Below are 24181 nucleotides of genomic sequence, written 5' to 3'. Positions count from 1 at the left end.
GTATACAGATAGCGCTAAAGGGAGGTGTATAACTTCTATGCAACCGGATCCCATAGAGATAGCAGCAGTATATAGATAAAGCTAAGGGGAGGTGTATAACTTATATGCATCCGGATCCCAGAGAAATAGCAGCAGTATACAGAAAGAGCTGGAGGGGAGGTAAATAACTTCTATATATCCTGATGCCATAGAGATAGCAGCAATATACAGATAGAGCTGAGACTTGGTGTATAACTTCTATGTATCCTGATCCCTAGAGGAGAGGTGTATAACTACTATATATACTGATCCTATAGACATAACAGCAGTATACAGATAGAGCTGGAGGGGAGGTGTATAACTTCTAAATATCCTGATCCTACAGAGATAGCAGTATACAGATAGAGCTGAGGGGAGGTGTATAACTTCTATGCATCCAGATCCCATAGAGATATCAGCAGTATACAGAAAGAGCTGGAGGGGAGGTAAATAACTTCTGTATATATCCTGATCCCATAGAGATAGCAGCAGTATACAGATGGAGCTGAGGCGAGGTGTATAACCTCTATGTATCCTGATCCCTAGAGGAGAGGTGTATAATTACTATATATACTGATCCTATGGACATAACAGCAGCGGTATACAGATAGTAGTTATACACCTCCCCTGCAGCTCTAAGTATTCTGATCCCAGAGAGATAGAAGCAGTATATAGATAGAGCTGGAGGTGAGGTGAATAACTGCTATATATCCTGATCCCATAGAGATAATAGCAGCAGCAGTATACAGATAGTAGTTATACACCTCCCCTGCAGCTCTATCTGTATACTGCTGCTGCTATTATCTCTATGGAATCAGGATATATAGCAGTTATTCACCTCACCTCCAGCTCTATCTATATACTGCTTCTATCTCTATGGTATCAGAATACTTAGTAGTTATACACATCCCCTGCAGCTCTAAGTATTCTGATCCCATAGAGATAGAAGCAGTATATAGATAGAGCTGGAGGTGAGGTGAATAACTGCTATATATCCTGATCCCATAGAGATAATAGCAGCAGCAGTATACAGACAGAGCTGGAGGGGAGGTGTATAACTACTACATATCCTAATCCCATACAGATAGAAGCAACAGTATATAGATAGAACTAGAGGGGAGTTGTTTAAGTATTATATATCCTGATCCCATAGAGATAGCAGCAGTATACAGATAGGGAGAGGGGAATTTGATAGGTGATGATGTCATCCTGTAGGTCACAGGTAGTAAGCTGTCCCAGGACTGACCACTTACTCTGACACATTAAACACTTATTTTCTGTGGTTGAGATGGCTGATCCCAGCTGTGCTGGAGTAAAACAAATGGTGCTGTATGACTAGTGATGGTGAGTGTGCATGATATGGGCAAAAAAACCAAACTTGGAGTGCTTGTTCCAAACTGTTCCGAACGCTGGAGCCGGCGCCGGGAGCTTGTGACATCATAGCCCCGATCCCTCGTGACGTCATGCCCTGCCCCCTCAATGCAAGTCTATGCATAGACTTGCACTGAGGGGGCGGGGCGTGATGTTTGTTCCAAACGCTGAGCAGCGGAGTACTCCTTTAACCCCTTAAGGACTGAGCCCTTTTTCACCTTAAGGACTCGGCCATTTTTTGTAAATCTGACCACTGTCACTTTAAACATTAATAACTCTGGAATGCTTTTAGTTATCATTCTGATTCCGAGATTGTTTTTTCGTGACATATTCTACTTTAACGTAGTGGTAAAATTTGTTGGTAACTTGCATCCTTTCTTGGTGAAAAATCCCAAAATTTGATGAAAAATTAGAAAATTTTGCATTTTTCTAACTTTGAAGCTCTCTGCTTGTAAGGAAAATGGATATTCCAAATACATTTTTTTTGTTCACATATACAATGTCTACTTTATGTTTGCATCATAAAATTGATGAGTTTTTACTTTTGGAAGACACCAGAGGGCTTCAAATTTCCGCAACAATTTTCCAATTTTTCACAAAATTTTGAAACTCGCTTTTTTTCAGGGACAAGTTCAGGTTTGAAGTGGATTTGAAGGGTCTTCATATTAGAAATACCCCATAAATTACCCCATTATAAAAACTGCACCCCCCAAAGTATTCAAAATGACATTCAGTAAGCGTTTTAACCCTTTAGGGGTTTCACAGGAATAGCAGCAAAGTGAAGGAGAAAATTCACAATCTTCATTTTTTACACTCGCATGTTTTGTAGACCCAATTTTTAAATTTTTGCAAGGGGTAAAAAGGAGAAAATTTTTACTTGTATTTGAAACCCAATTTCTCTTGAGTAAGCACATACCTCATATGTCTATGTAAAGTGTTCGGCGGGCGCAGTAGAGGGCTCAGAAGGGAAGGAGCGTCAAATGGTTTTTGGGGGGCATGTCACCTTTAGGAAGCCCCTATGGTGCCAGAACAGCAAAAAAAAACCACATGGCATACCATTTTGGAAACTATACCCCTCAGGGAACATAACAAGGGGAAAAGTGAACCTTAATACCCCACAGGTGATTCACGACTTTTGCATATGTAAAAAAAAAAAAAAAATTTTTACCTAAAATGCTTGGTTTCCCAAAGGTTTTACATTTTTAAAAAGGGTAATAGCAGAAAATACCCCCAAAATTTGAAGCCCAATTTCTCCCGATTCAGAAAACACCCCATATGGGGGAGAAAAGTGCTCTGCTGGCGCACTACAGGTCTCAGAGGAGAAGGAGTCACATTTGGCTTTTTTGAAGGAAATTTTGCTCTGGGGGCATGCCGCATTTAGGAAGCCCCTATGGTGCCAGAACAGCAAAAAAAAAACCCACATGGCATACCATTTTGGAAACTAGACCCCTCGGGGAACGTAACAAGGGGTAAAGTGAACCTAATACCCTACAGGTGTTTCACGACTTTTGCATATGTAAAAAAAAAAAAAAAAATTACCTAAAATGCTTGGTTTCCCAAAAATTTTTCATTTTTTCAAAAGGGTTAAAACAGAAAATACCCCCCAAAATTTGAAGCCCAATTTCTCCCGATTCAGAAAACACCCCATATGGGGGTGAAAAGTGCTCTGCTGGCGCACTACAGGTCTCAGAAGAGAAGGAGTCACATTTGGCTTTTTGAAAGCAAATTTTGCTCTGGGGGCATGCCGCATTTAGGAAGCCCCTATGGTGCCAGGACAGCAAAAAAAAAAAAAAAACACATGGCATACCATTTTGGAAACTAGAGCCCTGGGGAATGTAACTAGGGGTTAAGTGAACCTTAATACCCCACAGGCGTTTCACGACTATTCTATATGTAAAAAAGAAAATAATTTTTTTACCTAAAATGCTTCTTTTTCCCAAAATTTTACATTTTTAAAAAGGGTAAAAGCTGAAAATACCCCCCAAAATTTGCAACAAAATTTCTCCCGAGTACGGCGATGCCCCATATGTGACCCTAAACTGTTGCCTTGAAATACGACAGGGCTCCAAAGTGAGAGCGCCATGCGTATTTGAGGCCTAAATTAGGGATTGCATAGGGGTGGACATAGGGGTATTCTACGCCAGTGATTCCCAAACAGGGTGCCTCCAGCTGTTGTAAAACTCCCAGCATGCCTGGACAGTCAGTGGCTATCTGGCAATACTGGGAGTAGTTGTTTTGCAACAGCTGGGGGCTCCGTTTTGGAAACCGTGGCGTACCAGACGTTTTTCATTTTTATTGGGGAGGGGGGCTGTGTAGGGGTATGTGTATATGAAGTGTTTTTTACTTTTTATTCTATTTTTTGTGGTAGTGTAGTGTAGTGTTTTTAGGGTACAGTCGCACGGGCGGGGGTTCAGAGTAGTTTCTCGCTGGCAGTTTGAGCTGTTGCAGAAAATTTGCCGCAGCTCAAACTTGCAGCCCGATACTTACTGTAAACCTCCGCCCATGTGAGTGTACCCTGTACATTCACATTGGGGGGGGGGGGGGGGGGGGGGGGGGGAACATCCAGCTGTTGCAAAACTACAACTCCCAGCATGCGCTGACAGACTGTACATGCTGAGAGTTTTAGTTTTGCAACAGCTGTAGGCACACTGGTTGTGTATCACTGAGTTTGTGACCTTACTCAGTGTTTCAAAACCAGTATGCCTCCAGCTGTTGCAAAACTACAACTCCCAGCATGTACGGTGCATGGTGTAAGGTTACTGCTCGGAGTTGAAGTTTGCAACAGCTGGAGGCACACCGATCGTGAAACACTGAGTTAGGTAAAAAAAACAGTTTCACAACCAGTGTGCCTTCAGCTGTTGCAAAACTACAACTCTCAGCAGTCACCGACAGCCAAAGGGCATGCTGGGAGTTGTAGTTATGCAACCAGCAGATGCACCACTACAACTCCCAGCATGCACTTTAGCTGTTTGTGCAAGCTGGGAGTTGTAGTTATACAACAGCTGAAGGTACACTTTTCCATAAAAAAAAATGTGCCTCCAGCTGTTGCAAAACCATAAGTCCCAGCATGCCCATAAGGGAATGCTGGGAGTTGTGGTGGTCTGCCTCCTGCTGTTGCATAACTACAGCTCCCAGTATGCCCTTTTTGCATGCTGGGAGCTGTTGCTAAGCAACAGCAGGAGGCTGTCACTCACCTCCTGCTGCTGCTCCGCTGCAGGTCAGTCCCTCACCGCGGCCGTCGCTCCTGGGGCCCCGATCCCAACATGGACGCCGGGGATCGGGGTCCCCAGCACCCGGGGTCTTCTGCCCGCACCCGCTCACGTCCTCCGGAAGAGGGGCGGAGCGGGTGCGGGAGTGACACCCGCAGCAGACGCCCTGATTGGTCGGCCGGTAATCCGGCCGACGAATCAGGGCGATCGTGAGGTGGCACCAGTGCCACCTCACCCCTGCAGGCTCTGGCTGTTCGGGGCCGTCAGAGACGGCCCCGATCAGCCAGTAATTCCGGGTCACCGGGTCACTGGAGACCCGATTGACCCGGAATCGCCGCCGATCACTGGACTGAATTGTCCAGCGATCTGCGGCCATCGCCGACATGGGGGGCATAATGACCCCCCTGGGCGATATGCCGGGATGCCTGCTGAACGATTTCAGCAGGCATCCGGCTCCGGTCCCCAACCGGCTAGCGGTGGGGACCAGAATTCCCACGGGCGTATGGATAGGCCCTGCGTCCTTAAGAGGTTAAATGGGTTATCCAGGAAAAAACTTTTTATATATATATAAATCCCCTCTGATGACACCTGTCTCGGGAAACGCCCAGTTTAGAAGCAAATCCTCATAGCAAACCTCTTCTAAACTGGGCGTTTCCCGAGACAGGTGTCATCAGAGAGGACTTAGACAGAAAAGAACAACATTAACTTCAGAAGCTCGTAAGTACTGAAAGGATTAAGATTTTTTAATAGAAGTAATTTACAAATCTGTTTAACTTTCTGGAGCCAGTTGATATATATAAAAAAGTTTTTCCCTGGAATACCCCTTTAAGCAGTAAGAAAAATTCACACGAAATAGATCGTCAGATATGTTTTTCATTTTTTTTTTTTTTCATTTTACTCATTTTTTTAAGTACTTACTAGAACATTGGCTTCTCATGGTGACAGATCACGGGTCTGTGTAATTTCCCTGTGAATGCCGGTGACAATTATAAACTATTTGAAGCCATTTGTCATTGTGGCTTTGTCTCAATGACAGGAGCTAACAGTGCGAGCATAGTGTGGCCTATTGACAATTTACCTTAAAAGCATTGCTGGGATGTTGAATGGCTTTTATGCTGTTTTATATTATTGTTACATACTGGACTAACTAGTTGTGCTACTTTACATGACAATCCCAGGAGATACCATCTGTGAAGTATAAAAACAGGTGATTAGTTTCATATTTCTCAGCCTGTGTTCCCTGCTGTTAACTTAGAGAAGGCAATGTCATTAGAACATGAGAATCAAAGACGCGGTATATAGACGACGTTATTTCTGAACTGTTTGTAAAGATGAGTGAAACTAATAAGTGGCTGACAGAATAACAGTGGGAGGAAGCCAAGCCTTAAAGGAGCACTGCGCCTCAATTACACAAATCTTGCATGCACGGCTTCAGTCTGGGGTCTACTTAAATAACACATGAGGAATAATTCTATAATGTAATGTTCCAGCCATCAGCACATGTACACATACAGCCAATTACTGTCTGACATCATACACTGCTAAGGCCAGTGATATAGATAGAGCAGTAGCAGTCTATAGATAGAGCTGGAGGGGAGATTTGTACTATACTATATATATACTGAACCTACAGAAATAGCAGCTGCAGTATACGGATAGAGGCAGAGGAAAAGTGTATAACTACTATATGTCCTGATCTCATAGAGATAGAGCTGGGAGGGGTATAACTAATATATATCCTGATCCCATAGAGATAGCAGCAGCAGTATACAGATAGAGCTGAAGTGGGAGGTTTATAACTGGCGGCTCTGTGCCCCTACATATTTGTAGGCATCAACCGTGGACCCTTTTCACACTATATGTTCCCATATAGTATAGTTTGCTTTAGGCACATGGCTCTCTGCCTCCACTTTCATAGGCCCCCATATTGTAGGTAGGCCATACTGCACCGCTGCTTTGGTGCTCTACTGCTTCTCTGGTCCGTGGTCAGGGTTCACCTACTGCTGTGGCTGGTGGGGGTAGTAGTTTAGATATTGTCCTGTCCCTGTGCTGGGTAAGGAGCTCCAGGGTCCACTGACCAGGCCAGGGTCCAGGCTCGCGGCACAACTCTTGATGTCCTTGAGTCACAATGTCAGGTTTATCACTAGTGACCCGTCCCAAGTCTCAGCAACCACTGTTAACTGGCTGCTGGCCAAAGTGCTGGCTGCCACATAAGATCACGCAGCATGGGCTCCGGTCACATAACTGGGAAATATGTTCTATATGAGTGCCCCAGGAGATCAGCTCAGCTTTCTCCTCTTTTTCACTATCCTTTATCTGAATGTAATGAAAATAGCTTCAGCAGGAGCCTCCCCCCACCCTGCTCTGTCTCAGTGAAGACTAGGAACACTAATCCACACCCCTTGGTTAACTCTGTCCCCTCAGATATTTGTTATCCACAAATGAAATAGATTAGGATGAAATGCAGACGAGAGTTCAATGTTTCTACGAGACTCTGTCTCAGGAGAGGGAGACCCCTTGTAGATTGTAAGCCTTTGCAGGCTGGGCCCTCTCTACCTCTGTATCAGGCAGGTGGCAAGTGATTGGTTCTAAAGGCTCAAGTGTTGCTGAACTATTAAAGGGGTATTCCAGGAAAAAAAAACTTAATTTTTTTATATATCAACTGGCTCCAGAAAGTTAAACAGATTTGTAAATTACTTCTATTAAAAAATCTTAATCCTTTCAGTACTTATGAGCTTCTGAAGTTAAGGTTGTTCTTTTCTGTCTAAGTGCTCTCTGATGACACGTGTCTCGGGAAACACCCAGTTTAGAAGCAAACCCCCATAGCAAACATCTTCTAAACTGGGCATTTCCCAAGACACGTGTCATCAGAGAGCACTTAGACAGAAAAGAACCTTAACTTCAGAAGCTCATAAGTACTGAGAGGATTAAGATTTTTTAATAGAAGTAATTTACAAATCTGTTTAACTTTCTGGAGCCAGCAGTTGATATATATATAAAAAAAAAGTTTTTCCCTGGATAACCCCTTTAAGGACCCTTATTGTGTCTTATACTGTGGTGGACTAGTCTAACATTGAAGACATTCTCAATCGAAGTGTCATGTTACAGTATAGTGGGATCTAAAAAAAAAAAAAAATGTTAAGGTGATATTAAAACATCTAAAATGTATCCTAAGAGAGTGAGATATATAAAATTGAAACATTATGTACACCAAACTTCCCCATGTGTTTTGCTGGTAGACTAGGCTTCTTCAGGGGTTTCTTTGGTGGGAAAACACCCTTTTAAAAAATAATGAAATGTAGAATGGAATGTAGAATGTTTTCGCAATCTTCTAGTATTTTTAGACGGAATGTTCAAGTTTCTTGTTCTATAGAGTATAGTAGATATTCTTAAAGGGGTACTTCACCCCTAGACATCTGATCTCCTATCCAAAGGATAGGGGATAACATGTCTGAACGCGAAGGGGATCCGGCCGCTGGGACCCTCTGTGATTATGTTCAGAACACTAGGTTCAGGCAGCTGTGGTCTTGACCTTATCCTACGCCCTTTTGTGTTGTCACACCACACCCCCTCCATTCATGTCTAGGGGTGGGGGCGTGACAGCACCACCCCTAGACATGAATGGAGGGGGTGTGAGGTGACAACAAGCCAACAGCCGCCTGAACCCAGTGTTCTGAACACAATGTTCAGAACGCCGGGTGTGCGTACAGTGATCGCGGAGGATCCTGGCAGCCGGACCCCTGCAATCAGACGTTTTATCCCCTATCCTTTGGATAGGGGATAAGATTTCTAGGGGTGGAGTACCCCTTTAAGCTAGCTATACACATAAGATAACTGCTAGCTTACAACTATCCTGCCCAAGCAAGGGTGGTAAAGGGGTATTCAAGGGAAATATATATATATATATATATATATATATATATATATATATATATATATATACTGGCTCCAGAAAGTTAAACAGATTTGTAAATTACTTCTATTAAAAAATCTTAATCCTTCCAATAATTATCAGCTGCTGAAGTTGAGTTGTTATTTTCTGTCTGGCAACAGTGCTCTCTGCTGACATCTCTGCTTGTCTCGGGAACTGCACAGAGTAGGAGAGGTTTGCTATGGGGATTTGCTTCTACTCTAGACCGTTCCCGAGACAGACAGAGGTGTCAGCAGAGAGCACTAAGGCTGCATTCACATCTCGTTTTTGCAATACGGTTCCCGTATCCGATTTCATTGAAAAAAACGTATCGAATCTTCCCCTGCCCCTCTCGCCCCATCCCCTGCCCCTCCGCCCCATCCCGTCCCACCCCTGCCCCCCGTACCCCACCCCGGCCCACCCCTGCCCCACCCCTCTCTCCTGGTGGGAATATGTTAAAGTCGAGTTCCGTTGTTTCTTTCAGGCAAAAGACAGACAACAGGCGTGTGCGAAGAAGTGGGACTTCAGGAAACTGCAGCGCGAGCTGCGGTCCCTGCAGGACCTGCTCCAGTGTGGCTGGGACGTCAGGGAGGAGCTGGAGGAGACCAAAAAGAGCCTGAAAAGGCACTTTGAGGAGGAATCCAAGCGAATCGTTTTTCGTTCCAAGGTGGAGAACTTGGAGAAGGGTGAGGAGTGTAACTCTTTCTTTCTCAGGAAGCTCCATGCTGGCCACACGCCACTGACTGAGCTACGAGATGAGACCGGACACATGAGGAGGGGCAAGGAGGAGGTGGTGGGGGTCATCTCCGACTTCTACAGCAACCTCTACGCCCCCAAGTCATCCGACCCCGAAGCCGCCGAGAAGTTCCTGTCAGGTATCACTAACGTTGTTGATTCCGCAGGTGCGGCGGCTATGGACGATCCCTTGACTGTGGGGGAGCTGCTCTCTGCCGCTAAATCCTTTAAGTCCGGCAGGACCCTGGGCAGTGACGGTCTCCCGGCCAAGCTCTATGTAGCGCTGGGTGACCTGATCTGTCCAGACCTGTTGGAGGTGTACGAGGAGACTGAATGCCTCCGTCGTTGAGGGAAGGGATGATCACGATCTTGTATAAGTGGAAGGGGGAGAGATGTGACCTGAAAAACTGGCGTCCCATCTCTCTCCTGAACGTGGACTACAAGATCCTCGCCAAGGTGCTGGCCAACAGGCTGAAATCTGTCATCGGGCAGATCGTCCATCCGGACCAGACCTGCGCCATTCCTGGTCGCAGGATTGCTGACAGCCTCGCCCTTGTGAGAGACACGGTCCATTACATCCAGGACCATCGTGGTCGCGCCACCCTGGTCAGTTTGGATCAGGAGAAGGTGTTTGACCGTGTCTCCCACACATTTATGGGCAGGGCTTTGCGCAGGCTAGGTCTGGGGAAGATGTTTTGCTCTTTTGTTAACGTCATGTAGTTTGATATTTACAGCACGGTGTTGGTGAACGGCTGGAAGACTAATCCCTTTTCCATCCTTTCAGGGGTTAGACAAGGATGCCCTCTTTCACCTCTTCTTTTTGTTTGTGTTATAGAGCTCTTCGCTGAGACTATCCGGCAGAATGGAGAGATCAGAGGGATCACCGCACCAGGACCAGATCGCTACGAGGTCAAGTGCTCGCTCTACATGGACGACGTGACCTTCTTCTGCGCTGACCAGCATTCAGTGACTGCACTCGTCCAGACCTGCGAGGACTTCAGCAGAGCTTCGGGGGCAAAAATCAACTGCGGGAAGTTGGAAGCCATGCTCTTCGGGGAATGGCACCTGGCCTCTTCCGCCCCCTTCCCCTTTACTGTTAAAACGGACTTCATTCAAATTCTTGGAGTCTGGTTCGGGAAGGAAGAAGTGGCCCTTAAGTCTTGGCAAGACCAACTAGGAAAGATGAACTCTAAGATCGAACTGTGGAGCTCCAGAAAGCTCTCTATTGAAGGCAAAGCACTTGTCCTGCGGAGTGAAGTTTTGCATGTGCTCCAGTATACCGCACAGGCCTGGCCTCCCCATACCACCGTTTGCAAGGCCATCACCCGGACAATGTTTTGCTTCATCTGGGGCAAAATGGACAGAGTCAAGAGGACTGTGATGTACAAGGATCCCCGCAAGGGTGGGAAGGGAATATCCGATATCCCCACACTGCTGAGGGCCTCCTTTGCATGTGTCAGCGTGCAGCGGACTCTTGTTGAAAAGACTGGCTCAGCGGGCAGGTCCATGTCTTGCTTGTTTCTCATGCCCCTCTGGAGACAGCTGGGCTGGGACAGGTGGGACAGCTCCATCCCTTACAACTGGAACGCTCCCTGGTTCTATGGGGATGTTGTCCGGTTTGTGCGGGAGCACCAGCTGGAAGGACTGAAACCTGACCTATGGAAACCGAAGACAATCTACAAGCTCATCCGAGCTAAGAACTTGACTGAGCTGGTTCCGGGACTCCCTGCAGCCACTGCAGAGACAGTTTGGACTAATGTGGCCTCAAAGCGGCTTACCAATGGACACAAGGACTTGTTGTGGATGGCCGTCAAGGGAGGACTCTCTCAGGTCGTTCATGCATGCCCGCAACCTGTGCACAACCTGGTACTGCCCCCGCTGCCCCTATGTGGAGAAAACATCTTTGCATGTGTTTTGGCAGTGCCCCTTTGCACAGGGTCTGTTGGATGCCCTGGAACATGAACTCAGAGACTCCCAGGAACCCAGGAACTGCCTATCGTACCATTCAGTGCTTTACGGTCTGTTCCCTGGGACCCACGACGTGGAGGCCATCCAGGAGGCCTGGCGCCTTATGAACTGTTTTAAGGACGCAGTGTGGCTTGCCAGGAACCGCCTCGTGATCAACAGGGAGAACATGTCCGTCCGGGACTGCCGCAGGTTCATCAAGAGCCTGCTTAGAGACTATTCCATCTTGGACAGCCCAGCCATCGATGAGGAAGAAGAGGAGTGAAGACCCCTCTCTTTCTCCCGTGTCTCCTTAAAGATACAGCCCAGCAGTTTGTCCCTGTGATCCGCCCCCTCCCCACCCCCACATAGTCACCCATACCTCCCACGCCCCCGCCCCACAGCCCACGCCCCTACCCCGATCACAGATTGTATTGTTTTGTTATTCGATCTCTTGTGCTTTTCTATTACAGGATTGAGCGGAATGTTAGAGTAGCATGATGTGCAATGTATAGCTTAGGGAACCTTTGCTGTGTATCGTGCTGTCATGCTTTGTGTGATTGTAATTTATTGTATGACTTGTAATGATTGAACAGACAATAAAGCTCTTTCAATAAACCACGAAACAGCTGTCTGCAGATGGGTAGAAACTTCCCTTTTGGGGAGTAGTCTGGCTTGGCATAAAATCCCGATCAGCTTTTTATATTCCTTAACAGGAGCTAAGCTGATACCAGGGAACATTACCTGAAAAGGTGATGTAATGAGCTGCTTTGCATATTCCCCTACCCAGAATGCCCGCGGAGTGCTAAATGGCCTTCTGAAGCTCCGTTACACCAGGAGTGGTGGCCTCGCCTTGAGATAAATACTCATCCCCTTTAGCATATATATATATATATATATATATATATATATATATATATATATACACACACACACACGTTTTCCTGGATAACCCCTTTAAGCCGCTGCCAGACTCCTCTGTCTTCTAGTGTCATCCTATTTCTAAGGAGAAGAAAAGAATCTGACATAATAAGTCCAACTACCGAATCCTTCTTTCCCTTGACATCGAAGACCTAGGAGGCCAACATACACATGAGACAGTTAGCCAGCCCCACCAATATCCTCAGGTTCGGTGAACACCTATCCAATGTGTATGGCCAGCTACAGGAATATGCACAGAAATTTCAGGGGCAGGGGCCCAAATTGCTGTCCAGCAAAAATTGGCACCTGAGGAGGAGACCTCAATAGGGCAGGGGCTCCAGCCACCTTTCTAGTCTGTGTATGCACGTCCCTGGCCAGTAGACATGTGCAATTCGTTTTGTCACGAATGCTAATTTATACAAATTTTTCTGTTTTCGGGAAAACATAATTTGGAACGAAAACATACTTGGAACATTTCCGAATAACCACGATAATACGAACATCAGATTAACGAATGCATTCGTAAAATAACAAATGCATTCGTTAACCGTAAAACGAAAGTAAATAATTCGATTTTTTTAATTTGTCCTTGGGAGGTCACATGATCGGAGTTCATTGTCACATGATACCTTTTAGCCAATTAGCTTATTCCAGTCGATCTCTACTATATCACAGACAGTGAGGCTGTTTAATTAGTTGTGAGGTCGTCCCGTGAGAGTTTGCCTGGTGTTACTGGAGTCACTGGATTTGCAGAAATGGACGATTTACCTGAGGAAAACTTGGCTTCTGGCACAGAGACAACTGCAAAACAAGCTAAGGTAACACCTGCTATTTTTTACAAGAGAGGATCAGCAAGGCCTGCGTTAGAAATAAGCATTAAAACGAAAAACGAAATAGTCCGAAAACGAAAGTGAAACGAATGATATATATAACGAATAGATCCGAAATAACAAATGCATCCGACAGCCGAACAGTTTCCAAATAGAACCGAAAAAAATATATACGAATGCGTCCGATAACAGAATAAAACAAATTACTGTATCCCAAAGGTTTAAAGGGGTACTCCGGCGCTAAGACATCTTATCCCCTATGCCTGATTGCGGGGGTCCCGCCGCTGGGGACCCCCGTGATCTTGCACGCAGCACCCCCATTACAATCAGTCCTCGGAGCATGTTCGCTCCGGGTCTGATTACTGGCGATCATGGGGGCCGTCACGGCGCCGCCCCGTGTGATGTCACGCCCCGCCCCCTCAATGCAAGCCTATGGGAGGGGGCGTGACAGCTGTCACGCCCCCTCCCATAGGCTTGCATTGAGGGGGCGGAGCGTGATGTCACACGGGGCGGGGCCGTGACGTCACAATGCTCAGGCGAACATGCTCTGGGACTGAATATAACGGGGTGCTGCGTGCAAGATCACGGGGGTCCACAGCGACGGGACCCCCGCGATCAGACATCTTATCCCCTATCCTTTCGATAGGGGATAAGATGTCTTAGCGCCGGAGTACCCCTTTAGCCTCTTCAGGACGCCGGGCGTATGCATACACCCTGCATCCCGAGTCCTTAAGGATGTGGAGTGTATGCATACGCCCGTGGGAATTCCAGTCCCCGCCGCTAGCTGGTTGGGGACTGGATCGGGATGCCTGCTGAAATCATTCAGCAGGCATCCCGGCACATCGCCGAGGGGGCTCCTGAGACACCCCCCCACGTCGGCGATCGCAGAAAATTGCATGTCAATTCAGACATGCGATTTTCTGCTATTCCGGGCTGAGCGGGTCCCTGGTGACTCGATCACCCGGAAAATAGGGATGATTGGAGCTGTCAGTGACAGCCCTTATCATCCTGAGGGATAGGAGCGAGGTCGCAGTGCTGCGATCTCCTCCTATCCCCTGCCATTGGTCAGAACTGATTCTGACCAATGGCAGCGCAGGACAGTGGCAACCCCCCGTTCTGCCCACCCCTGGATGTCGGGCAGAACGGGGGGAGAAGATGGAGACCGGTACCTTACCTGAAGATGGCGTGGGGACCAAAGATCATTGTGGAGACTGCAGAGATTCCGGCTCAGGTAGGGAAACGACGAAGTGTGTGTGTGTGGGGGGGTAATGAAAGTGAAAGTAAAGCGATCTTTACTGTGGCAACCACTAGGAAGGCAGAACTGCAACTCCCAGTGGTGCCCAAACGATAGCCCTCCAGATGTTGACAAACTACAACTCTCAGCATGCCTAGACTGCCAACTCATGTTGGGAGTTGTAGTTCTGAAACATCTGTCCCTTCAGATTTTACAATTTTCATGACATTTTTGAAAATTGCTGCTATACTTTGAAGCCCTCTAAATTTTTCAAAAAGTAAAAATATGTCCATTTTATGATGCCAACATAAAGTAGTCATATTGTATTTGTGAATAAAAATAAAATTTATTTGGAATATCCATTTTCCTTACAAGCAGAGAGCTTCAAAGTTAGAAAAATGCAAAATTTTCAAAAATGTCATGAAATTTTGGGATTTTTCACCAAAAAAGAATGCAAGTAACGCCGAAAATTTACCACCAAAATAAAGTAGAATATGTCACGAAAAAACTATCTCAGAATCAGAATATTCGGTAAAAGCGTTTTAGAGTTATTAATACGTAAAATGACGTGGTCAGAATTGCGAAAAAGGGCTCAGTCCTTAAGGTGAAAAAGGGTTGTGTCCTTAACCTGTTGGGGACGAAGGGCGTATGCATACGCCCTTGCGTCCTGGTACTTAAGGACGAAGGGCGTATCCATACGCCCGTGGGAATTTCGGCCCCCGCCGCGCGCCGGGCGGGGACCGGGCCGGGGTGACTGCTGATATCTATCAGCAGGCACCCCGTGCAAATGCCCAGGGGGGTCATTAGACCCCCCCCCCATGTCGGCGATCGGCGCAAATCGCAAGTGAATTCACACTTGCGATTTGCGCCGATTCCGGGTCATTACGGGTCTATGGTGACCCGGTGACCCGGAATAGAAGGGGGATCGCGGGTGTCTAAGACACCCACGATCCCCCTAAAGCGATAGGAGTGAGGTGGCAGAGTTGCCACCCCTCCTATCTCTGCTATTGGTGGTCTAGACGCGACCACCAATAGCAGATCTGGGGCGGACGGGTTTACTTTCGTTTTCCCCGTCCTGCCCTCCCACAATAGGCGGGACAGGACGGGGAAACCGAAGAGGAGCGGCGCCGGAGTCCACTCACCCCTCCGGAGGCAGCGGAGCGACGGGGATCGGCGGCGGCGACGGAGATCTGCGGCGGCGTGCGGCAGAAGAGGACGGCTCCCAGATGCGACGGAAGCCGGTGAGTAGTTGCATAGCAACATCTAGAGGGCTACAGTCTGAGACCACTATAGTGGTCTCTAGACTGTAGCCCTCCAGATGTTGCAAAACTACAACTCCCAGCATGCCCAGACAGCTGTTTGCTGTGTGGGCATGCTGGAATTTGTAGTTTTGCAACAGCTGGAGGTCTGCAGTTTAGAGACCACTGCACAGTGATCTCTATACTGCCCTCTAGATCTTGCAAAACTACAACTCCCAGCATGCCCGCACAGCTGTTTGCTGTCTGGGCATGCTGGGAGTTGTAGTTTTGCAACATCTGGAGGTCCACAGTTTGGAGATCACTGTTCAGTGGTCTCTAAATTGTAGCACTCCAGATGTTGCAAAACTACAAATTCCAGCATGCCCACACAGCAAACAGCTGTCTCGGCATGCTGGGAGTTGTAGTTGCGTACCTCCAGCTGTTGCATTAAACTACATCTCCCAGCATGCCCTTCTGTGATCAGACATGCTGGGAATTGTAGTTTTGCAACAGCTGGAGGCACACTGGTTGGAAAATACTGAGTTAGGTAACAGAACCCAACTCAGTATTTTCCAACCAGTGTGCCTCCAGCTGTTTCAAAACTACAACTCCCAGCATGTACTGATAGACCGTGCATGCTGGGAGTTGTAGTTTTGCAACAGCTGGAGGCTCACTGGTTGGAAAATACTGAGTTAGGTAACAGAACCTAACTGAAGGTTTTCCAACCAGTGTGCCTCCAGCTGTTGCAAAACTACAACTCCCAGCATGTACTGACAGACCGTGCATGCTGGGAGTTGTAGTTTTGAAACAGCTGGAGGTTTCCCCCCCTCCCCCCCCCCCCCATGTGAACGTACAGGGTACATTCACACGGGCGGGTTTACAGCAAGTTTCCTGCTTCAAGTATGAGCTGCGGCAAATTTTTCGCCGCAGCGCAAATTCCTAGCGGGAAACTCACCGTAACCCACCAGTGTGAATGTACCCTAAAAACACTACACTAACACCTAATAAAGAGTAAAACACTACATATACACCCCCTTACACTGTCCCCCCCAATAAAAATGAAAAACGTATTGTACAGCAGTGTTTCCAAAACGGAGCCTCCAGCTGTTGCAAAACAACAACTCCCAGCATTTCCGGACAGCCACTGATTGTCCAGGCATGTTGGGAGTTTAGCAACAGCTGGAGGCACCCTGTATGGAATCACTGGCGTAGAATACCCCTATGTCCACCCCTGTGCAATCCCTAATTTAGTCCTCAAATGCGCATGGTGCTCTCTCACTTCGGAGCCCTGTCGTATTTCAAGGAAACAGTTTAGGGTCACATATGGGGTATTTCTGTACTCGGGAGAAATTTTGGGGGGCTTTTTCTCCTTTTACCCCTTATGATAAGGAAAAGTTGGGGTCTACACCAGCCTGTTAGTGTAAAAAAAAAAAATGTTTTACACTAACATGCTGGTGTTGCCCTTTACTTTTTATTTTAACAAGAGGTAAAAGGAAAAAAAACAAAAACAAATTTGTAACGCAATTTCTCCTGAGTACAGAAATACCCCATATGTGGGCGTAAAATGCTCTGCGGACGCACAACAAGGCTCAGGAGTGAGAGCGCACCATGTACATTTGAGGCCTAAATTGGTGATTTGCACAGGGGTGGCTGATTTTACAGCGGTTCTGACATAAATGCAAAATAATAAATACCCACATGTGACCCCATTTTGGAAACTACACCCCTCACGGAATGTAATAAGGGGTACAGTGAGCATTTACGCCCCACAGGGGTCTGACAGATTTTTGGAACAGTGGTCTGTGAAAATGAAAAATGTAATTTTTTTGTTTGCATAGCCCACTGTTCCAAAGATCTGTCAAACGCCATTGGGGTGTAAATGCTCACTGCACCCCTTATTACATTCCGTGAGGGGTGTAGTTTCCAAAATGGGGTCACATGTGGGGGAGTCCACTGTTCTGGCACCACGGGGGGCTTTGTAAATGCACATGGCCCCCGACTTCCATTCCAAACAAATTATCTCTGTAAAAGCTCAATGGCGCTCCTCCTCTTCTGAGCATTGTAGTTCGCTCGCAGTGCACTTGATGTCCACATATGGGGTATTTCCATACTCAGAAGAAATGGGGTTACAAATTTTGGGGGGCATTTTCTCCTATTACCCTTTGTAAAAAAGTAAAATTTGGGGAAAAACCAGCATTTTAGTGGAAAAATATTTTTTTTTCATTTACACATCCGACTTTAACAAAAAAACACCTGTGGGGTGTTAAGGCTCACCGTACCCCTTGTTACGTTCCTTGAGGGGTGTCGTTTCCATAATAGTGTGCGATGTGTTTTTTTTTGCTGTTCTGGCACCATAGGGGCTTCCTAAATGGGACATGCCCCCCAAAAACCATTTCAGAAAAACTCACTCTCCTAAATCCCATTGTTGCTCCTTCGCTTCTGAGCCCTCTAGTGCACCCGCCGAACACTTGACATACACATGAGGTATTTCCTTACTCGAGAGAAATTGGGTTACAAATTTTGAGAGGATTTTTTTCCTTTTACCCCTTGTAAAAATTCAAAAACTGGGTCTACAAGAACATGCCAGTGTAAAAAATGAAGATTTTGAATTTTCTCCTTCACTTTGCTGCTATTCCTGTGAAACACCTAAAGGGTTAACACACTTACTGATTGTCATTTTGAATACTTTGAGAGGTGCAGTTTTTATAATGGGGTCATTTATCAGGTATTTCTAACCAGAAGACCCTTCAAGTCCACTTCAAACCTGAACTGGTCCCTGAAAAATTCCGATTTTGAAAATTTTGCGAAAAATTGGAAAATTGCTGCTGAACTTTGAAGCCCCCTGATGTCTTCCAAAAGTAAAAACTCATCAATTTTATGATGCAAACATAAAGTAGACATATTGTATTTGTGAATCAATATATAATTTATTTGGAATATCCATATTCCTTATAAGTAGAGAGCTTCAAAGTTAGAAAAATGCTAAATTTTCAAATTTTTCATGAAATTTTTGCATTTTTCACCTAGAAAGGATGCAAGTATCGCCGAAAATTTACCACTAACATAAAGTAGAATATGTCACGAAAAAACAATCTCGGAATCAAATTTATAAGTAAAAGCATTCCAGAGTTATTAATGCTTAAAGTGACAGTGGTCAGATTTGCAAAAAATGCTCCCGTCCTTAGGGTCATAATGGGCTCCGTCCCCAAGGGGTTAAGGGGTTAACAGAACCAAAAATGGATTCGAAAAAACCCGAAATGAAACGAAAATTTGGGTTGTGCACAAGTCTACTGGCCAGCTATAGCCGGCATCTTACCTTCTGCAGGAGTTGTTGGGACTATTAATAGTTGTCTTTGCTCTTGAAAACCAACAAAGTCATTTATTTTAGTCCATCTCTAGAATGGTTGGAGAAATCTTTGCCTCCATAAATCCAAGAAGACATTAACAACCCATTAAAAAAGATCAATTGTATTAGCGAAGTTATCTAAACCTCTTCATTTAGGTCGAGCGCACGTTACCAGGATGAATTATTGAGGTTTTGTAACATCAAAGAGATTTTCCTTTCATTTGTTGCCTTTGGTTACACATGGAAGGCGTTCTCCGTGGTACCGGCGGCCGGGGGATTCAGTAGGAGTGCGCACAATCCAAACTCGCTTTCCTCTTATCTGGTCATCTGTTGAGGAATGTCCATTTGTTGGACGAAATAATTAAACATTAAGTATGTCGGGTGCAGCCATTAAAATGTGGATAATGAGGGAAAGAGTCGCTGTGCTCCGGGGCAGCGCCAAAGGCTGAGGCTCTCTATTAATAACATTATTTATTCATTAAAGATTAACGTGTTGCTGCCAGATGGATTCTTATCATGTTTTCTGCACTTTCTCTGAGTTCCTCTATTTCATCGAATAAAGATGGAGGTAAGAAATATACTGTAAATGCTCCATATACACGCTCAATAGCGTTATACTGTAGCGTTACACTCCATAGAGATATACCGTAAATGCTCCATATACACGCTCTATAGCGTTATACTGTAGCGTTACACTCCATAGAGATATACTGTAAATGCTCCATATACACGCTCTATAGCGTTATACTGTAGTGTTACACTCCATAGAGATATACCGTAAATGCTCCATATATATGCTTTATAGCGTTATACTGTAGTGTTACATTAGGTAGTAGTAGGCTCCCCACATTAGGCAGCAGCAGGTTCCCCACATTAGGCAGCAGCGGGCTCCCCACATTAGGCAGTAGCGGGCTCCCCACATTAGGCAGTAGCGGGCTCCCCACATTAGGCAGTAGCGGGCTCCCCACATTAGGCAGTAGCGGGCTCCCCACATTAGGCAGTAGCGGGCTCCCCACATTCGGCAGTAGCGGGTTCCCCACATTCGGCAGTAGCGGGTTCCCCACATTAGGCAGTAGCGGGTTCCCCACATTAGGCAGTAGCTGGTTCCCCACATTAGGCAGTAGCAGGTTCCCCACATTAGGTAGTAGCAGGTTCCCCACATTAGGTAGTAGCAGGTTCCCCACATTAGGTAGTAGCAGGTTCCCCACATTAGGTAGTAGCAGGTTCCCCACATTAGGCAGTAGCAGGTTCCCCACATTAGGCAGTAGCAGGTTCCCCACATTAGGTAGTAGCAGGTTCCCCACATTAGGCAGTAGCAGGTTCCCCACATTAGGCAGTAGCTGGTTCCCCACATTAGGCAGTAGCAGGTTCCCCACATTAGGTAGTAGCAGGTTCCCCACATTAGGTAGAAGCAGGCTCCCCACATTAGGAAGTAGCAGGTTCCCCACATTAGGAAGTAGCAGGTTCCCCACATTAGGAAGTAGCAGGTTCCCCACATTAGGAAGTAGCAGGTTCCCCACATTAGGTAGCATTGTCCCCCCCCCCCCCTCATATATACACACACACAGACACACACACACACATATATATGTGTGTATATATATATATATATATATATATATATATATATATATATATATATATAGACACACTTACCTGTCCTGCGCTTCTCCTCTCCGCCGGTGGCCTGACGAGTGACATCACTGACGTGCGCGATGTCCCTCATCAGATTCGGGCCGGCCAATAGGAGACTGGGGGAGGAGGGCGGGGTAAGGGTTAAATGCCTGAAGAAGTTACCTGCCCGACGCCCGGAACTGCATGTCCCGGGCGTCGGGCAATAAAATTAGAAATTTCACATACCGCAAATTTTTGTTCCATGGGCCGCAACTGACCTGCAGGCCTGGAGTTTGAAGCTTGATTGTCGCAGGCGCCGGTCGGTCTGTGCTAACCGTTTGTGCGGGCCGCTGGGCCTATTTTAACGCAGAGGCCTGGAGCTGCCGCTCCATCCGTCCCTACGTTAATCCGGCCCTGACTATAACAAACACCCTCCTCATGTAATCACCTTACTACTGGGGTGACACACTGTAACAAACCTCCTCCTCATGTAATCACCTTACTACTGGGGTGACACACTGTAACAAACCTCCTCCTCATGTAATCTCCTTACTACTGGGGTGACACACTGTAACAAACCTCCTCCTCATGTAATCTCCTTACTACTGGGGAGACACACTGTAACAAACCTCCTCCTCGTGTAATCTCCTTACTACTGAGGAGACACACTGTAACAAACCTCCTCCTCATGTAATCACCTTACTACTGGGGTGACACACTGTAACAAACCTCCTCCTCATGTAATCTCCTTACTACTGGGGAGACACACTGTAACAAACCTCCTCCTCATGTAATCTCCTTACTACTGAGGAGACACACTGTAACAAACCTCCTCATGTAATCACCTTACTACTGGGGTGACACACTGTAACAAACCTCCTCCTCATGTAATCTCCTTACTACTGGGGAGACACACTGTAACAAACCCCCTCCTCATGTAATCTCCTTACTACTGAGGAGACACACTGTAACAAACCTCCTCCTCATGTAATCTCCTTACTACTGGGGAGACACACTGTAACAAACCCCCTCCTCATGTAATCTCCTTACTACTGAGGAGACACACTGTAACAAACCTCCTCCTCATGTAATCTCCATACTACTGGGGAGACACACTGTAACAAACCCCCTCCTCATGTAATCTCCTTACTACTGGGGTGACACACTGTAACAAACCTCCTCCTCATGTAATCTCCTTACTACTGGGATGACACACTGTAACAAACCTCCTCCTCATGTAATTTCCTTACTACTGGGATGACACACTGTAACAAACCTCCTCCTCATGTAATCTCCTTACTATTGGGGTGACACACTGTAACAAACCTCCTCCTTATGTAATCTCCTTACTACTGGGATGACACACTGTAACAAACCTCCTTCTCATGTAATCTCCTTACTACTGGGATGACACACTGTAACAAACCTCCTTCTCATGTAATCTCCTTACTACTGGGGTGACACACTGTAACAAACCTCCTCCTCATGTAATTTCCTTACTACTGAGGTGATACACTGTAACAAACCTCCTCCTCATGTAATCACCTTACTACTGGGATGACACACTGTAACAAACCTCCTCCTCATGTATTCTCCTTACTACTGGGGTGACACACTGTAACAAACCTCCTCCTTATGTAATCTCCTTACTACTGGTGTGACACACTGTAACAAACCTCCTCCTCTTGTAATCAACTTACTACTGGGGTGACACAGTGCAGATGTATGGAGACGCACACAATGTCACCTGACCTGAGTGATTGCGCCTGTCTCCCTGGGAGGTGTCGCTGCGCTCCTCCAGCAGGCTGAAAAATGCAGATTATTATGGTACCGGGGGAGTGGGTGGTTGGATAGACAGGTGCTTTGGATGCTGGCTAACTTTTTTGCAGCAGGCAGAGCGGCACCCTCATCAAGAGGGCGCTCTAGGCAGCTGCCTATTTTGCCTATTTATGATAAAAGAGAAAGAAGAGGGACCGCGCCTCGTGTATTACCCAAGACAGGGGGTGGAATGAGGTTTAGGGCAGGGCACCAGCCTTATGGTTGGCCGCTCACCTTGTAGTGGATAAATTGTGCTTATCGTCCCTAGATAGAGATACAGTCAGAAGCTTGGTTGGAATGAACTGCAAAGCCTATTGAGTCACAGGAATGGGGAACCCACTCCTGTTCATAAGTAGATATGAAGAGCAAAATTTGACCCATACGTCAGGCGCTGTTCCAATTTCCAAGGTAAAATAAACGTAGCCAAAGCAATATGGCGGTTAAAGTGCCAGCAGGCAGTGGAACTATATTTATTTGAGTAAGAACCAATGACGCGTTTCGGAGGTGGAACCCTCCTTCCTCAGATTGGCCTATCTGAGGAAGGAGGGTTCCACCTCCGAAACGCGTCATTGGTTCTTACTCAAATAAATATAGTGCCTGCTGGCACTTTAACCGCCATATTGCTTTGGCTACGTGTATTTTACCTTGGAAATTGGAGCAGCGCCTGACGTATGGGTCGAATTTTGCTCTTCATATGTATTTTGCCTATTGGCAGAGCCGGCCCTGCTGTATGTAGTATTTTATAAACCACTTTACATCTTTCCTACTCCAGTTTCTCTTTGGCCCAGGCCAGATCTGCACACATGACAATGTTCTCAGGCTCTTATTAGAGATACAGATCATAATGACTTAATTCACATACCAATAATTGTCACACAATTAACCAACGACTGACTAACACAACTGCAGACTAGAGGTAAACAGGCGCATGACCGTACATAGCAGTGAGGTTGGCAAGTGACCCAATATTTAAGAGTATATGAGCTTTAAATAACCCTCAAACATCCATAATTTTCACAAAATTATAAAAATATATTTCAAAAAGTTATCCCCCATACTAGATCTGGGCTATAGAGCATTAGGTTCATTCATCTTTTTTTTTAATTTTATTTAGGCTCAAAAGGGGTACTCCGGTGGAAAACTTATTTTTAAATCAACTGGTGCCAGAAAGTTAAAGAGATTTGTAAATTACTTCTATAAAAAAATCTTAATCCTTCTAGTACTTATTAGCTGCTGAATACTACAGAGGAAATTCTTTTATTTTTGGAACACAGAGCTCTCTGCTGACATCACGAGCACAGTGCTCTCTGCTGACATCTCTGTCCATCTGAACAAAGTGCTCCATGGTGTATTAAAAGAGTAACTTATCAGGCAATTTATGCACTGAAAAAGGAGGCTCACCTGGAAATGTTGTGCACCCACATACACAACAATGGTGAGCGCATGTAGTGTCCGCAGGAGGTGTATAGAGGCAGACCTCAGACAAAGGTGCCGGCTTTCAATGGCGCAGGTCACAGAAGAAGCATGGATGAGTAAAAGCAAGGGTAGTTTATTCTCCCAGCATGCATTGGGAGAATAAATTACCCTTGCTTTTACTCATCCATGCTTCTTCTGTGACCTGCGCCATTGAAAGCCGACACCTTTGTCTGAGGTCTGCCTCTATACATTTTAAGAACTGTCCAGAGTAGGAGAAAATCCCCATAGCAAACATATGCTGCTCTGGTCAGTTCCTAAAATGGACAGAGATGTCAGCAGAGAGCACTGTGCTCGTGATGTCAGCAGAGAGCTCTGTGTTCCAAAAAGAAAATAATTTCCTCTGTAGTATTCCACAGCTAATAAGTACTGGCAGGATTAAAGGGGTACTCTGCCCCTAGACATCTTATCCCCTATCCAAAGGATAGGGGATAAAATGTCAGATCGCCGCGGTTTCGCTGCTGGGGAGCCCCGGGATCCCTGCTGCGGCACCGCGCTATCATTACAGCACAGAGCGAGT

At 46.1% G+C, this 24181-nt stretch overlaps 1 protein-coding gene across 2 annotated transcripts in view; it reads right to left on the bottom strand.

The window, feature by feature from the left end:
- LOC130275340 (uncharacterized) overlaps positions 1–24181 on the bottom strand; it is a 505363-nt gene that overhangs the window by 42644 nt on the left and 438538 nt on the right. The gene's annotated exons all lie outside the window — the stretch shown is intronic.

The sequence above is a fragment of the Hyla sarda genome, chromosome 6, assembly GCF_029499605.1.
Source record: "Hyla sarda isolate aHylSar1 chromosome 6, aHylSar1.hap1, whole genome shotgun sequence".
Lineage (NCBI taxonomy): Eukaryota > Metazoa > Chordata > Amphibia > Anura > Hylidae > Hyla > Hyla sarda.
The sequence above is the reverse complement of the archived record's forward strand: the minus strand, read 5'-3'. Positions and strand labels throughout refer to the sequence as shown.